Source organism: Drosophila biarmipes, chromosome 3R (assembly GCF_025231255.1).
Source record: "Drosophila biarmipes strain raj3 chromosome 3R, RU_DBia_V1.1, whole genome shotgun sequence".
Lineage (NCBI taxonomy): Eukaryota > Metazoa > Arthropoda > Insecta > Diptera > Drosophilidae > Drosophila > Drosophila biarmipes.
In genome coordinates, this window is record NC_066616.1 from 1991657 (window position 1) to 2011822 (window position 20166).

At 33.3% G+C, this 20166-nt stretch overlaps 1 protein-coding gene across 39 annotated transcripts in view; it reads right to left on the reverse strand.

Annotated features, from left to right (window-relative positions):
* Positions 1-20166, reverse strand: part of LOC108026484 (proton-associated sugar transporter A) — a 366519-nt gene that overhangs the window by 292284 nt on the left and 54069 nt on the right. The window lies entirely within an intron of this gene.

Sequence of the window (20166 nt, forward strand, 5' to 3'; positions counted from 1 at the left end):
TTGCTATTAAAAGTTGTTCAATACTTACGGTACTTGCGCATTCGGAAGAAGGCATATATTTACGGCCTAGTCTGAAACGTTTTAGCTAACATTAGCTAATGTTTTCGTAGAACTTAGGTCTTGTATTATCAAAGCATTTTTTTAAATAAATATTTATTTTAGTTTTGTGCCTTGCTTTTATACACATTTACATTTTAAACCATTCCGTTAGTGACAAAAAAAAAGAGACGCAAGGGAGTTTTGCAAGCAGCAAAGCTACGAATTCCGATATTAGTATTATGTTTCATTATGGGCGTTAGATAGGGCGTTGCATACTTTTTACATTCAATCGGTAGCTATTGTCGAGTTTAAAAAAAGTTTTTATTTATTATTTTTTAAATGATTTTTTCCATTAGTTTTGTCCAAGTTTGGCTACTTTGGTTTGTCTGGACTGTAACTTTATTCTATTTATTCTTAATTCAATAAGTAAAATTTGTCGTTTGTTGTTTTTACATTGTTCGTGTAACAACGTCTTGAGCAATTTTTAAAAACTTATTGCAGACCAAATAATTTTCAATTTTTTAAAAATTTTGGTCACCGCATTTCGCCATTTTTTTAAAATATTTTTAACGTTAGAGTTACTAGACTCTGCGGAAAGCATGTAACACCCTAAAGAAGATTTTTCGGACCCTACAAATTACATAAATATATCAACATCAAGACAGAAATCGTTTGCCTGTCCGTCCATTTCACTGATTATATCTCTGAAACTTTGGGAGCTGGTGTGTTAAATCTCGGGTTTTCTTCTATTGCATGGTATGCTTTACTTTCGGATTAAAAACGGTTTCATTAGAATATTTTATTCCGAAGACAATTTCAATGAATATACATTTATTATATATTTCATTCTATAGGTCGCCGTGAACTATTTTAAATATGACGAAATATAGGAGATGATCATAACACAATTACAAGAAAGAAAGCTTATGTCGAGAGCCTCTACTATCAGATATCCGCAACACAGCTAGAATAGGGAGATATACAAGGAGCAAAGCGGGCTTGTAAAGCGCCTACTACCCTAGATTTTAATGTGAGCAGTCACTTTTAAGCGTTTGTTGGCGTTAAAGAAGGCGTAGAAAGCAATTAAAAGGTATTGATAAACCAATGCATATCAAGTTTATTTTTTCTAGCAATAAAACTGGCATCTAAATTTAAATTCCCAACTCTCTGCCTTTTATAGATTTCGACATAGAGCGTTTATATTTTTTTAAATTCGTTTTTTTCGGTCGATCAATTGGATTATACAATTCAATGTTACTAACACCATTTTAAATTTTTAAGGATTGCTGCTAGCTTCACTGATGTTAAAAAAAAAATTTTTTTTAATAATTATATCATTATTCTTCTGATTGTTTCTTTGACAGCTATATGTTACTGTCGTGCGATTTTAAGTTAACTAAATTCAAAATTAAAAAAAAAAAAAATTATACTCCCAAGTGTTAAATAACACCTAAAATATAATTTTTTATATTATTTTCCAACCAATTTTTCGATTTAATTTTTTCTAAAACAGCTATAAGATATAGTCGTCCGATTTTGATTAAATTAAATTCAAAATCAAAATCAAAGTCATATGTGAAAAACAACAAGATATTTGTACTCGTAGTAGAAGGGTATACTAGAATCGACGGAGAGTATGTAACAGGCAAAAGGAAGCGTTTTCGACCCCATAAAGTATATATATTCTTGATTCGTTCCAAAACGTTTAAGTGGTTTAATGGGCCATATTATAATTGTCATAAAGGATTCAAACAAGAGCTTCCCGAGAATTTCTGTTTATACCTGAATGCTTTGATAAGATCATGGGCTCTAACGCGCAACAACTCGTAAATAGCCGATATATGTATCTACTTGTGCTTGCTGTCAGAAAGGAACCGCTCACACACTGCCCCCATGCGAAGCTGTCCATTTGCCTTAGGCTTGCTCTCTACTCAACCGGTGAGGGAATTTGTTTGCTCGGTCGGCTCATGTGTTGACTAGGGACCCTTTTCGTCGTAAATATTCGGCAATATGTCTTTTTACATGAGGCTTGTATGTGCATAAGTATATTCGCCCTCGTAAAGTTCGGTAAAATTGAAGTCAGTCATAATAGAAAGCTAGGGCTTACGGGATATAATGAATCCAATATACAATGCTCTTCAGACCCTGAGCTAGTCAGTCTCAATTTTTGTGGTCTTTTAACTGATCAGCCCGTTTATAAAAATTTGCTTGACCCTATTTTACGTGCTCTGATTTTGTATCATAATTATACATTTATTCATTGTTTAACTACATTTTATTTTTCAGTATTCATAATGTTGAGTGCTTCCTTTTTGTATTCCGAAATTCAATGGCATACACAAATCCGTCATTGCATCATTGACCCACACGCAGATGCCTAGATGATTTCTATGACTGTAATGCTTTCGATTTAGCGTCGCTTGTGTTTATCTTATGACTTCTGCCAATTTGATCTTAATGTCTGTTGTATTCGTGCTTTGTTTTGTGACCTAGTCCACCTTTATCAGCCGCTTTGTGTTTATTGTACTAATTTTAAAAAATTTGTTGTTGTGTAAGCTTTCTATAACCTCTATCACCTTTCTTATCGTACTGTCGTCGTGTATTTTAGTTTTTCGATAGCCACTTTCTCGCGCTCTTCCACTACCTAAGCGCTCTTTTGTGCGTCTAAATTTTTAATTCGTTTGATTCCAGTGTCAAATGCTTAATTCTCTTAATTTACTTTATTTATTACAATTTATTTGAATATTTTAAAATACCTTTTATAACGGCTTTTTCTTGCTTTAAGAAAAATTGTCAATTTATGATCGCCACCCTTTGACGTTCTTATTTACTGTCGTCTCTGCAAAACAGTTATTCATCCGAAATCTTCTGGACTTGTTGGCAGAGTAAAATACTATAAAGATCTATGTGTTGATTTTTCTAGGACTTGTCCCTCATGCGTTGAAATAGACCGCGATTTGGATGGCTGTTGCGCTGACCAATGATCGGCTCAGTAAACTTTTTTAGTACTTATGAGCATAGTTGCTGATTCAAAGAGCTTAAGGCAGACCTTGATAATAAATAAAAGTCAGTGGGGTAACTTAAACTCAAAATGGGCGCTCATTTAGAGTCTGTCGGCACAAAGGCATTTTGGATATCAGACAAACGATGTTTAGATTATTAAGAATTTGTTTCCGGCAGATGGAGACCCAATAACATGCTTTAAACTGTCGTACCATAAAAACTGCTTATTTTTATACCCTTGCAGAGGGTATAATGATTTCAGTCAGAAGTTTGCAATACAGTGAAGGAGACGTTTCCGGCCCCATAAAGTACATATACTCTTGATCAGCGTCACAACACGAGTCAATCTAGCCATGTCCGTCTGTCCGTCCGTTTCTACGCAAACTAGTCTCTCAGTTTGATGGCTATCGGGCTGAAACTTTCCCAAAAGTCTTCTTTCTATTGCAGGTAGTGTATAAGACGGAACCAGCCGGATCGGACAACTACATCTTATAGCTCCCACAGGAATTTTTTATCAAAATCGGACGATTATATCATATAGCTCTCATAGGAAAGGAAGTTAACTTCGGCAAGCCGAAGTTTCTATACCCTTGCAGTTATAAAAAAATAATCAATAATTTTATTAAATTGAATTCGAAATTCTTAAAAATATAAAAATGTATATTCCCAATATTATAAGATAATATGTCAAAAAGCCCCAAAGCTATAATTTGTTTCACATTATTTCCCACCAATTATCAGATCGTTCCTATGACAGCTACATGATTTAGTCGTCCGATTTTAATAAAATTTATTTCGAAATTAAGAACTAATTAAAAATGTTATTTTCAAGCTTATAGGGTTGTATGTTAAAAAACACAAAAGATATAATTTTTATTTTATGTTTTCCTAATAATTTTCCGTTCGTTCCTATGGCAGCCATCGTCCGTCGGCAGCAGTCGTCCGATTTTGATAAAATTAAATTCGAAATTCTAAACCAAATAAAAAATGTTATTTCCAAGCTTAGGTGGTTAGAAATTAAAAAACACTGAAGATATAATTTTTTATTACTTTACCACTAATTTTTCGATTGTTCCTATGGTATAGTCGTCGTTCTATATGATATAGTCGTCCGATTTTGATAAAATTTAATTCGAAATTCAGAACTTATTTAAAAATGCCTTAGAAAGGTATATGTTAAAAACACGAAAGTTAAAATTTTTTTAATTTTTCCCCAATGGTTCCTATGGGAGCTATAAGATATAGTTGTCCGATCCGGCTGATTCCGACTTATATACTACCTGCAATAGAATGAAGACTTTTGGGAAAGTTTCAGCGCGATAGCCATAAAACTGAGAAACTAGTTTGCGTAGAAACGGACGGACAGACGGACGGACGGACAGACGGACATGGCTAGATCGACTCGTCTTGTGACGCTGATCAAGAATATGTATACTTTATGGGGTCGGAAACGTCTCTTTCACTGCGTTGCAAACTTCTGACTGAAATCATTATACCCTTATAAATTATATCTTTGGCGTTTTTTAACATATAACTTTATTAGCTTGAAAATAACATTTTTTAATTAATTTCGAATTAAATTTTATTAAAATCGGTTGACAATATAATATTGCTGTCATAGGAACGATCGGATAATTGGTGGATATAATATGAAACAAATTATAGCTTTGGTGCTTTTTGTCATATTATCTTATAATATTGTGAATATACATATTTTTATTTTTAAGAATTTCGAATTCAATTTAATAAAATGATTGATTATTACAACTTATTACAACTGCGAGGGTATACAAACTTCGGCTTGCCCAAGTTAACTTCCTTTTTGGATAGCTGTCAAACTGTTAGGTGACTTAATAGAAGCTACCTAAATTTATGCAGATTCCTCTGTATTTTCTAAAAACATTTTGGCCACTACTGAGACTTGGCTGAAACCGGAGATATCAGACTATGAAGAACAATTTTACTACTTATATAATTTATCGCTCTTTTAGTGTCGGAGGGGTACTGATTGCTGTTACTTCTAACTGAAAATTGGGGATAATATACTTTCTTAATCCGAATGACATAGAATTCGTTGGTGTTAAAGTTTCTTTCCAATAATGTTCTTTTTATTTAACATGTAAATTTAATAATTGCTTAGTGAATTTTTAAAAGAAATTTATTTTTGTATTGTTAATTGTTATTCACTATTGTTAATTGTTATTCGCGATATTCAAGTTGTCGACCGATCGATTCGGATTCATAAACGGACTGCCTGTCTTTGGTTCAATAATCCATAACCAAACCTCGGCTTAAGAGATTTATCTCAAAAATCTAATTAAGAGAATCATCCAAGAGAGTCAGAAAAAATAGGATGATGAAATTTGTCACGTGAATTTAAAATTTAAATTTTTCAGAATTGAAATTCTGCCGGAAATCGATACGTTAGCGGATTTGGGGCTCCCTTTTTGGGACTCTGGTGTTTACAATATCGACTTGGATGTTTACAGAATCTATTTGAAGCGGAGAGTGCGAAACTTGCCGTGGTTTGAATATTAAGAATTTTCTGTATTTATTAAAAGCATGGTAATTAAATATAAATATGCGATTATGATCAATATTAATGTAATTGGTATTTTAGTTTGTTTAATTTGAATAAAAGAATTTAATACGTTAGTATTATCGAATAAGAGTTCTGAATCATTGGATATAATATATTCGGAGATTAAGAAGTCAGTATATTTTCGTGCAGTGATGTATTCCAATATCTTATTGTCTACATTAGTGTAGTATTGTTTATTAATTTTAGTGGTACCATTAATGGTTATTAAATGTGACCCATCTAAGTGAGTGTCATTAACTGTATTAATTCCGTTTATAAAAATGGCTGCTTCTTGGATGACATCTACATTTTTATTTTTTTCCCCTTTTTTTTATTACATAAAGAGTAATCTGGTAAAACAAGAATATTTTGGTTTTAATTTACAATAGTTGTTAAATAATTCCGTCTTAAAATTAGACATTATTTAAAACTTATTGTTGATTAACATTATTATTGATTAACAATTTTCCCCTGTGCGAAATGGATGATTATTGAGTTGTAAGCTTCACAACGATCGATAATTATAGAGTATATAATATATATAATAATAAGATCTTGGCGCAAGCATTTTTAAATTAAGATATCCCATAGATCAGTAATAATAACAAGTTTTTGTTCATGTTTTTAAATTTTTGTGCTGAAAACATCTATTTTTGCTAATGTAATTGTGTCCATTAAATTCAAAAGATCGTAAGTCAGCAAAAGAAGGCGGTGTTTTCTGAGTAAAATTTGTTGATTTTTTTCCTCAGTTTTTATCAAATCATCAATTTTATTTTGAACTGTTAGGAAATCATCGTGATCTGGTGTTCCTGCTTTCCATTTCCAAATGGTGCCTAATTCATTAGTGCCTCTTTTTGATGTAGTGGGTATTATTTGAGAAATAAGTATTTTAATAAATTTTAAATCGTGGATTTTTCCCATTGTGAATTCTGAATGTTATGACTCTTTAAAAATGCAGTTTCAAGAGTAATAATATTTTTATAAAAACTTAAATGAGTTATATGAAATAAATCCGCGTATGATTCATAAATGATGACTTCTTTGTTATCCTTGTAAAGAAAGAAATCATAGTTTGAGTAATCCATAATTTTGGATTTGGCTGTAGCTACCAGCAAAATTAAGTACATTAGTGAATTCATATCTGGAATTTAAGATAAGTCACTTTGTTTAAAATTTAATATTATCTTAATGAATCATACGGGTTCTGTTATTAATAACATTATTATGATGATTTTCCTTAACTACCTGTTTTTTATATCTAGAGTTAAGCTTATTTCTTTCCCCGTGTTTCTCTTCGTAAATTACTTTTCCTACGTGATAGTCCTTTTCTTTTCTGTCTTTATTATGAAAATGTAACATTTTATCCCGTGCATGCCTTAAATGTTGGGAAGTTTTATCGTGTATATATATAATATAAATAATATATGATATAAATAATATATTATACGGTCGTTGATTAATTATAGAGTGAATTGATAAGTTGTATTTCTGTGCTGCTCTAATTACTATTTCGGAATAATCAACTAGGTTAAGTTCATTTTTAATGCAACGTGCAATTTCTGTTAAAGTAGAGTGTGCACCTTCAATCTGTCCGTTAGAAGTACTATGTCGAGGATCTGCATAAAATAAAGATATCTCGATTCTTTGTGCAAAAGATTTAAATTGGGATGAAGAAATCTTGGTTCGTTATCTATCATCAAGGTTTTCACTAATGGGAATTGTTGCAGAATCTCTGAAACTTTGTTTTCTATATTTTATATATTTGCAATAAGCAAACTTTAACCTTCTCTATCCGGAATAGGTGCTTGACCGATCGGAATTTGCACTGGATGTCTGTTATATTTGTTCTGATTGCAGATTGTGCAATTCTTAATAAACAAATTTTCATCCAGCCCTCTATGTGCTCGATAACGCGTTTCCGTTATTATAAGCGATCTGTCTTCAGCATTTTCTATGTCTTGGACAAATATTCTAGTAAATAAAAATTTATTTATAAAATTATTTTTAAGTGGTTTTTGAATTATATAATGGTTTTCTAAGATACAACGAATTCCAATTGTTATATTGGGTGAAATGTATTCCTTTAAGATAGTTATTAAATTTTCTGGCTTATACTGGTTTAAGGGTTTTCGGGTTTCTTGTATAACATTCTCAAACTACTCTCTCCTGAATGCTGAGTGTTTTGATCTGAGACCGACTCGATACTATCTGTTATGTTATTAATTTGTATCCTAGATAATGCATCTGCAACAATATTTTTTGCTCCTGGCTTAAAAATAATTTTTGGAGAATAACTTTCAATGAAAGAATACCATCTTTTCATTTTGATATTAGAGTTCTTTTGAGAAATTGAAAATGAAAGAGGTGATGATCTGTGCAGATTTCAATGTTGTTAGCTCCATATCAATAATTCCGTAAATTTTTTTTTCTTATAAGTAGCATATTGTTCAGTTTTTGTAAGAGATTTTGATATAAAAGTAATTGGTTTTCCTTCCTGTGAAGGAACCGCACCAATAGCCAAATCTGACGCATCGGTGGTTAAAGTAAATTTTTTATTATAATCTGGTTGAACTAACTCTACTTGTGCGATTAGTTTGTTTTCAAGCTCATTGAAAGCTCTTATAGCTGGCTCATCCAACTGAATTGAAGTTTTACGGGATGCCATTTTTAATACTTTGCCATTTTGGCCTTCTAAATATTTCGTTAATGGTTTAGCAATTTTGGCGTAATTTTAAACAAATTGTCTGTAGTATCTTGTAAGGCCTAGGAAGCTTCTAAGGTCTCGAATATTTTTAGGGATTGGATATTTTACGATTGTGGACATTTTTTCGGGATCGGTTTTGATCACATTGTGAGAAACAACGTAACCGAGAATGTTTCCAATTTGAAGAACTTTGATTTTTCAATCGAAATTTTCATATTTGGGTTGAGCAAAATATTAATTATTACAATTAAATCTTTATAACGCTAATCAATTGTTTTTGAGAAAATAATAAAGTCATCCATATAGACATATAGAATTTGGTGTAATCCTTAATCCAAATCAATTGTGGAAAAGTATTTAGCCTTCCTGAGGTTTGACAAAATTACGGAAGGATCCTGCATTGGATATCTATCCGGAATGGAGTTTTCGTTAAGTTTCTTATAATCTATTAATAGTCTAAGTTTTGGAGTTCCATCTTCTTCCCCAGTATTAGTCGTACCAAAAAAGGGTTTTAACTTGTTTGGTACGACTAATACTAGGGAATTATAAGGACTTCTGCTTGGCCTTATAATTTCTTCTTTAAGCATTCTGGCGATTTCAGAATTTAAAATATTTTAGACTGATAGAGCATAAGGGTATTGCTTACTATAAAAAGCCCTATAATTTTCGGTTGTAATTTCACCGCGTATGTCAGTCCTAAAAGGAATCTGCATATTTATTGGAATGTTCTTTATTAATAAAATATAATATTTTGTCCTCAAAATATTTTCTTTGATATGAGGATGAATTCTGTTTCCCAAACTAAATTCACTTTGTTTTCCCTTTTCAGATTTGGACCTGATTTGTGGCTTTTGATCAAAGAATTTTTTTTATTGTGTTTGTTGTTTTCTTCTGTCAAAGAATGTTGGTTTAAAATATTACCGTTATCGTAATTTAATTTTTCCTCCTTTCCATTATACTTCTTTACCCCTATTGCTGTATCCATTACAGCAACGGTTTTTTTTTTAATAGGTTATAGGCAACAAGTAAATCTGAGTCTAGACCATCTTTTTCATAAAAAGTATACCGCGTACCGAAAATAGTTATCATATGATAAAACTTAATTATAGAATATTTATTCACTGTGGATACTCTTTTTTGTATTGGTAGTTCATTTTTGTTCATATAAATTTCTGTTTTTATATAACAAGAAGTTGGCCCTGTATCAATTAATATCTTTAATTTTTTAATTATTTTATTATCCTGTCTTATTATGTAGGGTAGGACTACTCCTAGTTTGCCTTAGATGGTCCCTTTCAATGTTGTTCAACCTCATAGTCTTGTTAGTCGGTTGGTTAACAATTCCTGTTTGAACTCTTTTATTTTGAGGTTGTTCCTGTTGTGTGTTTCGATTTTTTTAGTTTGATTGCATTTATTTTGATTGTAGTTGTTATCTTGATAATTATTATAACCTTGACTATTACTGTTATGGGGTCTATTTGGTATCTGAATTGATTTATCAATTGGCTCCATTGGCTCTGGTTAACATGTTCTAAAAGAGTTCTACTGATTTTGTTGGTTATTATTAAATCTTTCCTGATTCCAGGTATTGTTGTATTGTTACAATTATTTCTGCTTTGATTATTTGCTTGATTAAAACTTAAGCTATTAGTATATCATTGATTATTATTATTATTGTTATATTGTCTTGGTTTGTTATTTGAGTTTTTTTGCTCGTATAAGTTTGACTCATTAGACCGTTAAGGCCATTTATGACTCTAGTAGTGGTGTTTTTCTATGTTTTTCATTAAGTTCAGATGTAATTGGATTATTCCTGCCATATGTGATCATGGTTTGTTAATCAAGAGAGTTAATTTTTTATTTTCCAAATTAAAAAATTACATTTTCAATAATTTCCCCTGACTTAATACACTTAAGTATTGTTCTCAAATATGTCGCTTGTCACTAAAAACAAAATCTAATCTTGCCAGTATGGCGTCAAAATTCAATACCGTTCCATTATGAGTTAAAGCATCATTGGTAATGCCTGTAATTTTATTTCGAAGAATAGATAGTGCCGAAAAGTATTTTTCACTTCCCCATTTGTATTGTACCATTGCTATTTCCGCCGATTCTCTCCAGCTAACATAAATATCTTCTTCGCGTTTATATTCTCGAACCGACTTAATGATTTTATAAAAAGTATCGCACCTTACGTTTGGATCAACAGCTTCCACCCTGAATTCCTCAACCTTCTTTGTATTGTGATTTAGTTATATCTTTAAACTCGCCATTTCATTCCTCTAAGGACTTAATTCATTATTAACTATTTGTGATATTAAATCGCTTACATTAACCGTCTGGCTGCTAGAAGCCACCGCAAGTAAGGGTGGAGTCATCTATAGAATTTTTCTCAAAGTCGTTGATTAACTCTTTCATCTTGTTTGTTTTTATTTAAATTTTTTGAAGTAAATTCTTATATATATAAAACTATAATTAAACAGCTCACTAATTGTTCTTCTTAGTTTCCTTGGATATGGGATTTCTTCTTTTTGCCTGATGATCCTGGGTGGGGTCTTCGTATAGCGAGGGATGGCCTTCAGCTCTTCCTTCAATGTATTTCTCGGCTCTTCCTTTTTGTGTTGATTTGATTTTTAATTAATTTTTTTATTTATCCGTTTAATTTTTTTAATCACTCTTTTTTAAATATTTGTTTTTGAGAGTAATAGTTTTTTGAGCAGTGTGTTTCTTTTGTTACGGTCACAATTAAAGGATTGTTGTAAACAAAGGGGCATTTTTGCATTTATTGTTTTCCTCCTTTAGCTATTTTCACGATTTGAACACTTTTTATTGTGTCATCGGTTAGGTTTTTGAGCGGCACTTTTTTTGTTTTGGAATTTCTGAAGTAACGCCTGCAGAGATAACAGAGGCGCTACAAGAGAAGGAATTTAGCGCTAAGACAGTCTTCAATATCATTAACAGAAAATAAGCCCATGAAGAAATACGAAGTGCACCCTATATACAATCTTCAGTTCCTGCTGCATCGCCGTATTACAGTTGAGGTACCGCACAAACGCTATGGCCTGGTACAATGTGACAAGAATATGGCCGTGCAATGTCATACTCTAAACTGCAGCCGGTGTTTGTAGCTTGTGAAGAGCTTCATTACTCAGCAGACTGCCTAGTGAGCAATAACGACTGCAACTCGAAAAAGTGCGGCAACTGCGGTGGCAATCGCACTGCTAACTATAGAGGTTGCCCAGTTTATAAGGAGCTGAAAAGCCGCATCCACCAGAGAGGAATTACTGTTCACACCCAAAATAAAACATTGATAGCCTCCAGATCAAATCCTGAAGTCTTCTTTTTGACTGCAGCCAGATCCTCCTAGAACCCATAAACTGTGACAAAAATGTGACATACGCAAGCGCTTAAAAATAAGGACTGGCTACTCCTGCATCGAAAATTCATTTCTGCAATCAGCATACCAAGAACCGACTCAGCAGCATCAATCGGCTCAGCAGCATCAATCGCCGGATCAGCCAAAAAGCAACTTTAAAGCTATGATATGCAGCCTACAACAAAGCCTTACGGAATTCATGTCGTTTATACGCACAGTTATGAAAGATTGAATGCAAAACCAAATTTATTGATTATTCTGGTTTCACGACAATCCAAATAATGACTTCCCTACGTGGAACGCTAACGGCGTTTCGCAGCATAAGCTTGAGTAAGCTCAATTCCTACAAAACAATTTTCAACTTTGAGGATATTCATTCTACGGAAGAAAACATCCAGATGGTAAAGCAGATGGTGGCACTGGAGTTCTAATCCGAAACCACATCCACAAAAATACCACTGCCTCCTCCGCTTCACATACGAGGTGTGTTCAAAAAGTAAGGTGACTTTGTATTTTCAAGAAAAACTATTAATTTATTTATCAATATTAATGTTGTCCCCTTCAAAGTAGTCCCCCTCAGATACAATACACATATGCCAAAGCACTTCCCATAAGCACTTTTTGGTATAGCCTTGAGCTCTTCCAGCGATGCAGTCTTTATCTCTTCAATCGTTGCAAATCTCCGTCCTTTCATAGGTCTCTTTAGTTTTGGGAACAAGAAAAAGTCACATGGGGCCAAATCCGGTGAATATGGTGGCTGAGGCATTATTGCGGTGTTGTTTTTGGCCAAAAAATCTCTCACAAACAAAGATGAGTGAGCAGGGGCATTGTCGTGATGCAAAAGCCATGAATTGTTTTTCCACAATTCTGGACGTTTCTTTCGTATTGCTTCTCGCAAACGGCGCATAACTTCCAGATAATACTGTTTATTGACCGTACGACCATATTGTAAGAACTCATGATGCACCACGCCATGGTAATCGAAGAATACAGTGATCAAAACTTTAACATTTGATCGAACTTGGCGTGCTTTTTTCGGTCTTGGCTCACCTGGGCTCTTCCATTGTGACGATTGGGCTTTGGTTTCGATATCATAACCATATACCCATGATTCGTCACCAGTTATGACCCTTTTGAGTAAATCTGGGTCGTCGTTGACGTCATCCAACAGCTCTTGAGCGATGCTCATGCGACGGTTCTTTTGGTCAAAATTCAGTAATTTTGAAATAAACTTCGCTAAATACACGACTCATGCCCAAAACGTTTGAAAAAATTTCATGGCACGAGCCAAGCGATATACCGACATCTTCAGCGACTTCTCTGATAGTGATTCGACGATTTTCCAAAACAATTTTCTTCACTGCTTAAACGTTTTCATCAGTTGTTGACGTGCTTGGGCGTCCAGAGCGAGGCTTGTCATTGGCATCTTCCCGGCCATCTTGGAAGAGTTTGTACCACTTGTAAACATTTTTTTTACTAAGAACAGTTTCACCGTATGCCACTGTCAAGTGTTTCGGAGCACTTAATTTTATTTTTTACACAAAATTTGTTGCAAATCCTTTGATCCATATTTTTCGATAATAAAAAATCGCTGAGCACGCAAAACAACTTGTTAGCTTTACGCCTCTCACAATTAAACAAAAAAGGGGATTCAATTGAAACTTGGTACAGATGTTAGGGAAGAGTGTACCAACATAACAAAACAAAAAAATCGATAATCGAAACTATGTTGCCCACGAAATTTGAAAAGTCACCTTACTTTTTGAACACACCTCGTATAATGCCAAAACTATATACATTATTTTTGAATTTAGAAAGTCCTAAATATGCGCCTTTCAACATTATCGTAAACGCCCACTTCAAACACTATAAATGATCAAGGAAAAAAGTTGGTCTTCCAAAAATAGTATTGAAGTGGATAAGTCTACTCAATTAAGTAAATTTAAGTAAAAGTAAAAAAGTGACCGGGGAAGAAGTTATTAAATTAAATCTAAAACAAGGAAGGACTAACGGGTATCTGTCAGCCTTTTTTATCGTTTGAGGGCGTAAGAGTGGTCAGTCGATAGGTATTGATGATACAAACACATTTCAGTTCAATTTTTTTTTCCATCATAAAAACTTTAGGCGCTAGAGATTGTAGCGGTCTGTAGGGGTTAGGAGGGGGTGGCACCCTTGAAACAAATTTGCTCTGCGCAGGATACCCAGGAATCTAAATGCAAAGTTTGGCTCTTATAGTTTCCGAGATCTCAGCGTTCATACGGACAGACAGACAGACCGACTCGGCTGGTGATCCTGATCAAGAATATACTCGTATATACTCCTCGTTCATATTTCATATCTCTACCACGTTTCCTTTTATCTAAAAAAAACGCAAATGTTGTAAATGGGACTAAAAAATTTTTTAAAATTCACAAACTTTATATCGCTGAAGATAATTCGTTTAAGTGATGAAATGAAATAAAATTTCGGAGGGTTGATTTTCCCTTTTTAAATAAAATATATACATCATTTTCTTTAAAATAAATATTCATAAATTCATGCTTAAATGTTTTCATATATAATGAGGTTACAAAGGAAATAATTGGACCACTTTTTTAATCGGTAGTGGAAATACCTCTTCAAATCAATGTGTTGTTTTTGGAAGACGGTGGAAATGGACATTATATGTACATTATAAATATTTTGACGTTAATTTCTTTGTTCTCTTTTATTTTTGTATCTCTTTTAAATAGGTAATCAGAAGAGGGCGCCATTTGTCTGTATTGTGTATTTAAATTTATCCGAAACAGCTTCAATTCCCATCCGCGGACTTTAAATGCATTCTGAAACAAAAAAATCTTAAAGTGAGCCCCAAAACATTTAACATAGTTGAACATATTCCAATAATATATGAGCGGTTCTTATACAAATCGAATACCTTTCTTGAATTGTCATTTTTTTATTTTTTAATTACAACTTTTTATAGTTTGTAAAAAATACCTAGTTTTCGAAAAGTACCCTCTTTTGCAAGTCTATGTCTCCATCTGTAGTTATCCGATTATTTCATGTCTTGCATAAAACCCTCTAAGACCTCCATCCGTCTGCCCGTCCGTCAAACTAGTCTCTCGGTTTATTGGGCTGAATCTTTCCCAAAAGTCTTTTTTTTGCAGGTAGTATATAAGTTGGAACCAGCCGCATCCGACAACCATGTCTTATAGCTCCTATAGGAATAATCGGGAAACATTTTTTTTTTAAATTATATCTTTGGTGTTTTTTAACATATAAGCTCCTACGCTTGGAAATAACATTTTTTAATGAGTTCTGAATTAAGAATTTAATTCTATCAGAATCGGACGATTATATCACTAGCTGCCATACAAACAATCGGAAAATCGGTGGGAAAATAAAAAAAATTATATCGTCGGTTTTTTTTAGACATATCGTTGATGAATCTAACATAAAGCTGTCAAAAAACGGTCAAAGAAATAATGAAATATTTTTTTAATATCACTGAAGCTAGCAACAATCCTTTAAAATTTAACATGGTCTTACTACGTTGCTTATTTTTTATATTTGCATGGTTATACAAAATTCGGCTTGCCGATGTTAACTTCCTTTCTTCTTTGTAAATTTTTTCCAACTTTTTCTCTTGAACAGGTTATGCCGCGTTGGTTAAAAATTTGACGGCTATATTTTGAAGAGACTGGGTGCCCATTCGAAAAAGTTATTTAAGAAGTAGAGGCTTCAGAGCATTTTATGCAAAAGGCATGAAATTAATCGGATAACTACAGATGAAGATATAGACTTGCAAACAGAGGTTACTTTTTCAAAACTTGCTTAAATTTTTATAATTTTTTTTGGACCAATCCTGATACACGTGTTTACATATTTTCGGAAAAGTATACCTAAAAAAAACAGTTGAGGTAAATTAAAAAATTTTTAATATTTATTGTTCATTGACGTTACTTTGACTAATTTTTAATTTCTATTTTTAATTTCTTTTATTTCAATTATTTTTAATTAATATTAAAAGTGTGACCAACCGAAAAATGATTGCGCCTCAGAACCCAACTTGTTGGAAGTGCTAGTGTCAGCATCTTCCCATAGCCTGAGTGCATGCAACTTCTCTCGCGCTCTCGCTGCAATCAGCCAAAAACATTTGTGAGCATATTCATTGGTACAGTTGTAAGACACTCTGAATTTTGAAGTCGATTAATAAAGGTGTAACTTCAGACGAAGGCCACTTAAACAAAAGTTTAATCATTTTTCTGGGCCCGACAGCTAAAAGTGGAATGTTATGGTTATGGTCAATACATGGTGAACGTGACAGTTTACGTATCCGGCGACATAAAAAACAAAAAGATACGCGAGGATGGCCAAAGGAGTCGACCGAGCTGCAATAAAGAGTTATGAAAAGTTTGCCCACAGCTGAAGTTAAAGAGTGACAGGCATAGCAAATCCCCTTATACCTACGATAGAGACGACGTTGGACTAAAGGAAGCTGCTACTGTCGAGCAAAAGAATGCACCTAGCCTACCAGAGTCCTCTAGATGTGGACCAAACCGAAAAAGAATAGGAGCGGCAAGGGGAATACAATCTTGCGCTAACGAAATCTTCGGAACTAAGGATCTAAGGAACTCCTCAAGATGGCAGCGACACCTGGAGAGGCCGCAGTACATGAAACCTTTCTAAAATGAAACCGAACTGGCTAAAACAGAAAGTCAACTTCGCATTGGTGCGAAGTAATGCTGTCTATTTGCCAATGCCTAAGTTACCTTAAACATTTGACGTGAAAACGCTGCTTTACAACAAGAAAGGAAGTTAGCATCGGCAAGTCAAAACTTTTGTACCCTTGCAGTTATAAGAAATAATCAATGTTAGTAACACCACTTAATTTTTTTTATAAAATGTTGCTAGCTTTAGGGCTAATAATAGATTTTTTTTTTGTTATGAAATGGTAGTCAAAGTCAGTTAATTAATGTTATGTTAAAGTCATCCGATGTTTATTAAATTTTATTTAAAGGTGGCGTGGAAAAATGTTTTTTAATCAAACGATAGGTATTGCCGAGACCAGTGCATTTCAGTTTCGTTTTTAGCCTTATAGATTCAGGCGCTAAAGTCTTTCGCGTATTGTGGGCATCAGAGTGGGCGTGGTATTCTGCAAAAAATAAACTTGTGCTGAAAGCCCAGACATATGCAAATCTGACTCTTCTAGCTTTTATGTATTCCGAAATCTAAGCGTTCATACGGCCAGAAGGACACACGGACAGCCTGACAGACGGAAATGGCTAGATTGATCCGACTTGTGATCCTGATTTAGAATGAATATACTTTATGGGATCGGAAACGCTTCCTTCTGCCTGCTACATGCTTTCCGACGAATATAGTGTTAGTTACAAAATGTTATTTTCAAGCATAAGAGGTTAAATATGAAAAAACAAAAATGATATAATTAAAAAAAAATGTTTTTCGAGCCATAAGATATAGTTTCCCGATCCGGATGGTTTCGACGTATATACTACCTCCAAAAGAAAGAAGAGTTTTGGAAAAGTTTCAGTCCCAGAGCTTTAAAACTGAGAAACAAGTTTGCGTAGAATCAGACGGACATGGCTAGATCGATTCGTCTAGTGATGCTTATCAAAAATATATATAGTGTCATATACATAGTTCAAAGTACTCCTATGCACATGTCTACACACCCACACATACACACAGCCACCCTCGAGACACTCTTTAAGAAATAATAATCAAGTCACCCTCTAAGAAATAAGAATCCAAATATAATTGTAAACAAGCCAAAATTACCAAGCTATAAACAAGCCACAGGAAAATTACCATGAAACTAAAACCTCAGCTGGTAGACTAAACAATTAGAACGAGCCGACTATCGGCACGTTCCCACAATTCATGATACTCAGATTTCGGGACCCAAGTCTGGAGTCTAAAGTCCAAAGCTAGAGAGTCACTCAATAGCAACAAAATCCACTCAAAAAAAGCTCTAAAGCTCAAAACCGAGGGGTGATTGTAAATGAAGTAGGAGTTAGAGAGCGAGTTAAGTTTGAGATTTGTCAATAGCAAGTCGGTGTTCTTCAAATATAAAAATTGTAACCAGTTTAAGAATAAGAAATTAAATAAAGTTTTTTTTTTACTTAAACTTATGGTGCAAGAATTTAATTGGCGCAGTCGGTAGAATCTCAAAAATAAATCCTTTAAAAAGTCACCGGTACTGATCAAAATAAGGATACTACTATACGACTAGTTTATCCTGATCAGCGTAAATTCCGTAAACAAACAAGGACAATAAAAAGAGATCTGCAAAAGAATCTATGTGTAAATCATTCGCACGTAGAATTTGAATGAAATCCAAATCGGTGAATACGCGCCCAATATAAAAATGTATAAGTGCTTATATTGAAAACAAAAATCAATTAAAAATCTAAAATCCAAATCGGTCAATACGCACTTAATCTGAAATTGAAAGTGCCTATATTGAAAACAAAAAAAGAAAACGACCAAATGGCTGATCCATCAACGCTACCACAGCTGTTCAAAATTCATTTCAATCAATTGATCGGACAAATAAAGGAATTGCCATACATTGATGAAAATCCAGCAGAGCTAAGCCGGTATATCGCCAGGGTTGAGTACCTCCTACAACTATACCCTACTCAAGATGCCAGACAAACTCACATCATATATGGACTAACGCTTGGGTAACTACAAAAGCAGCTCTAATCAAGGACTTCAAGGACCACAGGCCTTATGAAGACAACATTCAGCACATCCGCGACACCCCTTACCAAGGAAGCATCAGTAATTTCGTAAATAAACATAAGCTTAGATCGTCAAAAGTACATAATAAATTAGAGTCAGACCCAACATAAATATTACTTTATAAAAGCTCATTAAATAAAACTATTAAGGATTGTATCGAGAGAAAACTTCCTGACAGATTGTATAATTGTTTATCCAAAAGAGATATCACAACTCTTGCTAACTTAAAAGAAGCAGCAATGATTCAAGGTCAGTGGGATGCAGACCCATTCGATAACTATAAGCCCAGACGTCATGATAATCGAAGGTATTCGGGAGGTTCACACCAAAATTATTATTATCAAAAGTTTAATTCTCAAAATTATCCAAAGTATAACAATAACAATTCAAGGGATAATAATAATTCAAATAATTCATCAAACCCTCAAAATTCACAAAATAAAAATCAAATTCCCACTAGGAACCAAGGTATTAATCACGAGTTTAAGAGAAACCTAGATTAAGGCAGGGCACAAAATACTTTAAAATACTTCCAGGCATCTACTTTAAATAATTCTCCTTATGTTAAAAGACAAAGGGAAACTGACAGTGCACAGAATAGGATGGACATCAATTTTCAGCAAGCTGCCTCGGATACAGAAAGTTTTACCCATACGTCAGAGTAATGATTAAGGGAAAACTCCATAAAGCTATGATAGATACAGGGTAATCTATCAATTTAACGACAAAGAAATTCGCAGAAAATAGAGAAGAGGAAGAAAAACTAAAAATGTATACAATAAATGGATCAATGGAATTGAATAAAATTGTAACATTAGATCCTTGCAAAATCAGTCCTACTAAACCGAAATTTTATTTACATAAATTTTCTGACAATTACGATATTTTGATAGGCAGAGATTATTTAAAAGAAAGTAAAGCAAGAATAAATTATGTGGAAGAAACAGTGATGTTAGGAGACACGTTACTTTATATAAAATATGGAGAAAATGATATGGAAAAAGTAGGACCGCAGTAAATCGCCTTAATCCAACCATCGTTTGAAAAGAAAATTGAAAAGGATAAGACCGCATTAGAAATCCTTAATCTACCTTTGTCAAATGACCAGTCATTTAATTTTGCCAAAAATAATGAATTAAAAGAATGTAATGAATGAACACTTGAATGCGGAAGAAAAAGAAAGTTTAAAAAAGGTTTTATTTGAATTTAATGACATCCAGTACAAGGAAGGTAAAAATTTGACTTTAACAAGTACTATTAAACATTCAATTCAAACCACGCATAACGATCCTGTATATAGGAAGCCATATAAATACCCTCAAACTTTTGATGAAGAAGTCAATAAAAAAAGAAATGAAATGATTGAAGAGGAAATAGTTCGTTGATCAAAATCTCCCTATTGTTCACCAATCTGGATAGTTCCAAAACAGAGCGATGCATTAGGAAAAATGAAATTCAGATTAGTAGTAGACTACAGAAATTTAAACGAAATCAGTATCAATGATAAATTCCCAATACCCAGAATGGATTGGACAAATTAAAAAGATGTCAATATTTCACAACTATTAATTTAGATAAAGGATTCCATCAAATTCAAATGAAATGCCCCCGACACTTTACAAAGATGTATGAACAATTTATTAGAAGATTTAATCTATAAAGATTGTTTAGTATATCTAGGTAATTTTTTCCACTTCATTGGAAGAACAC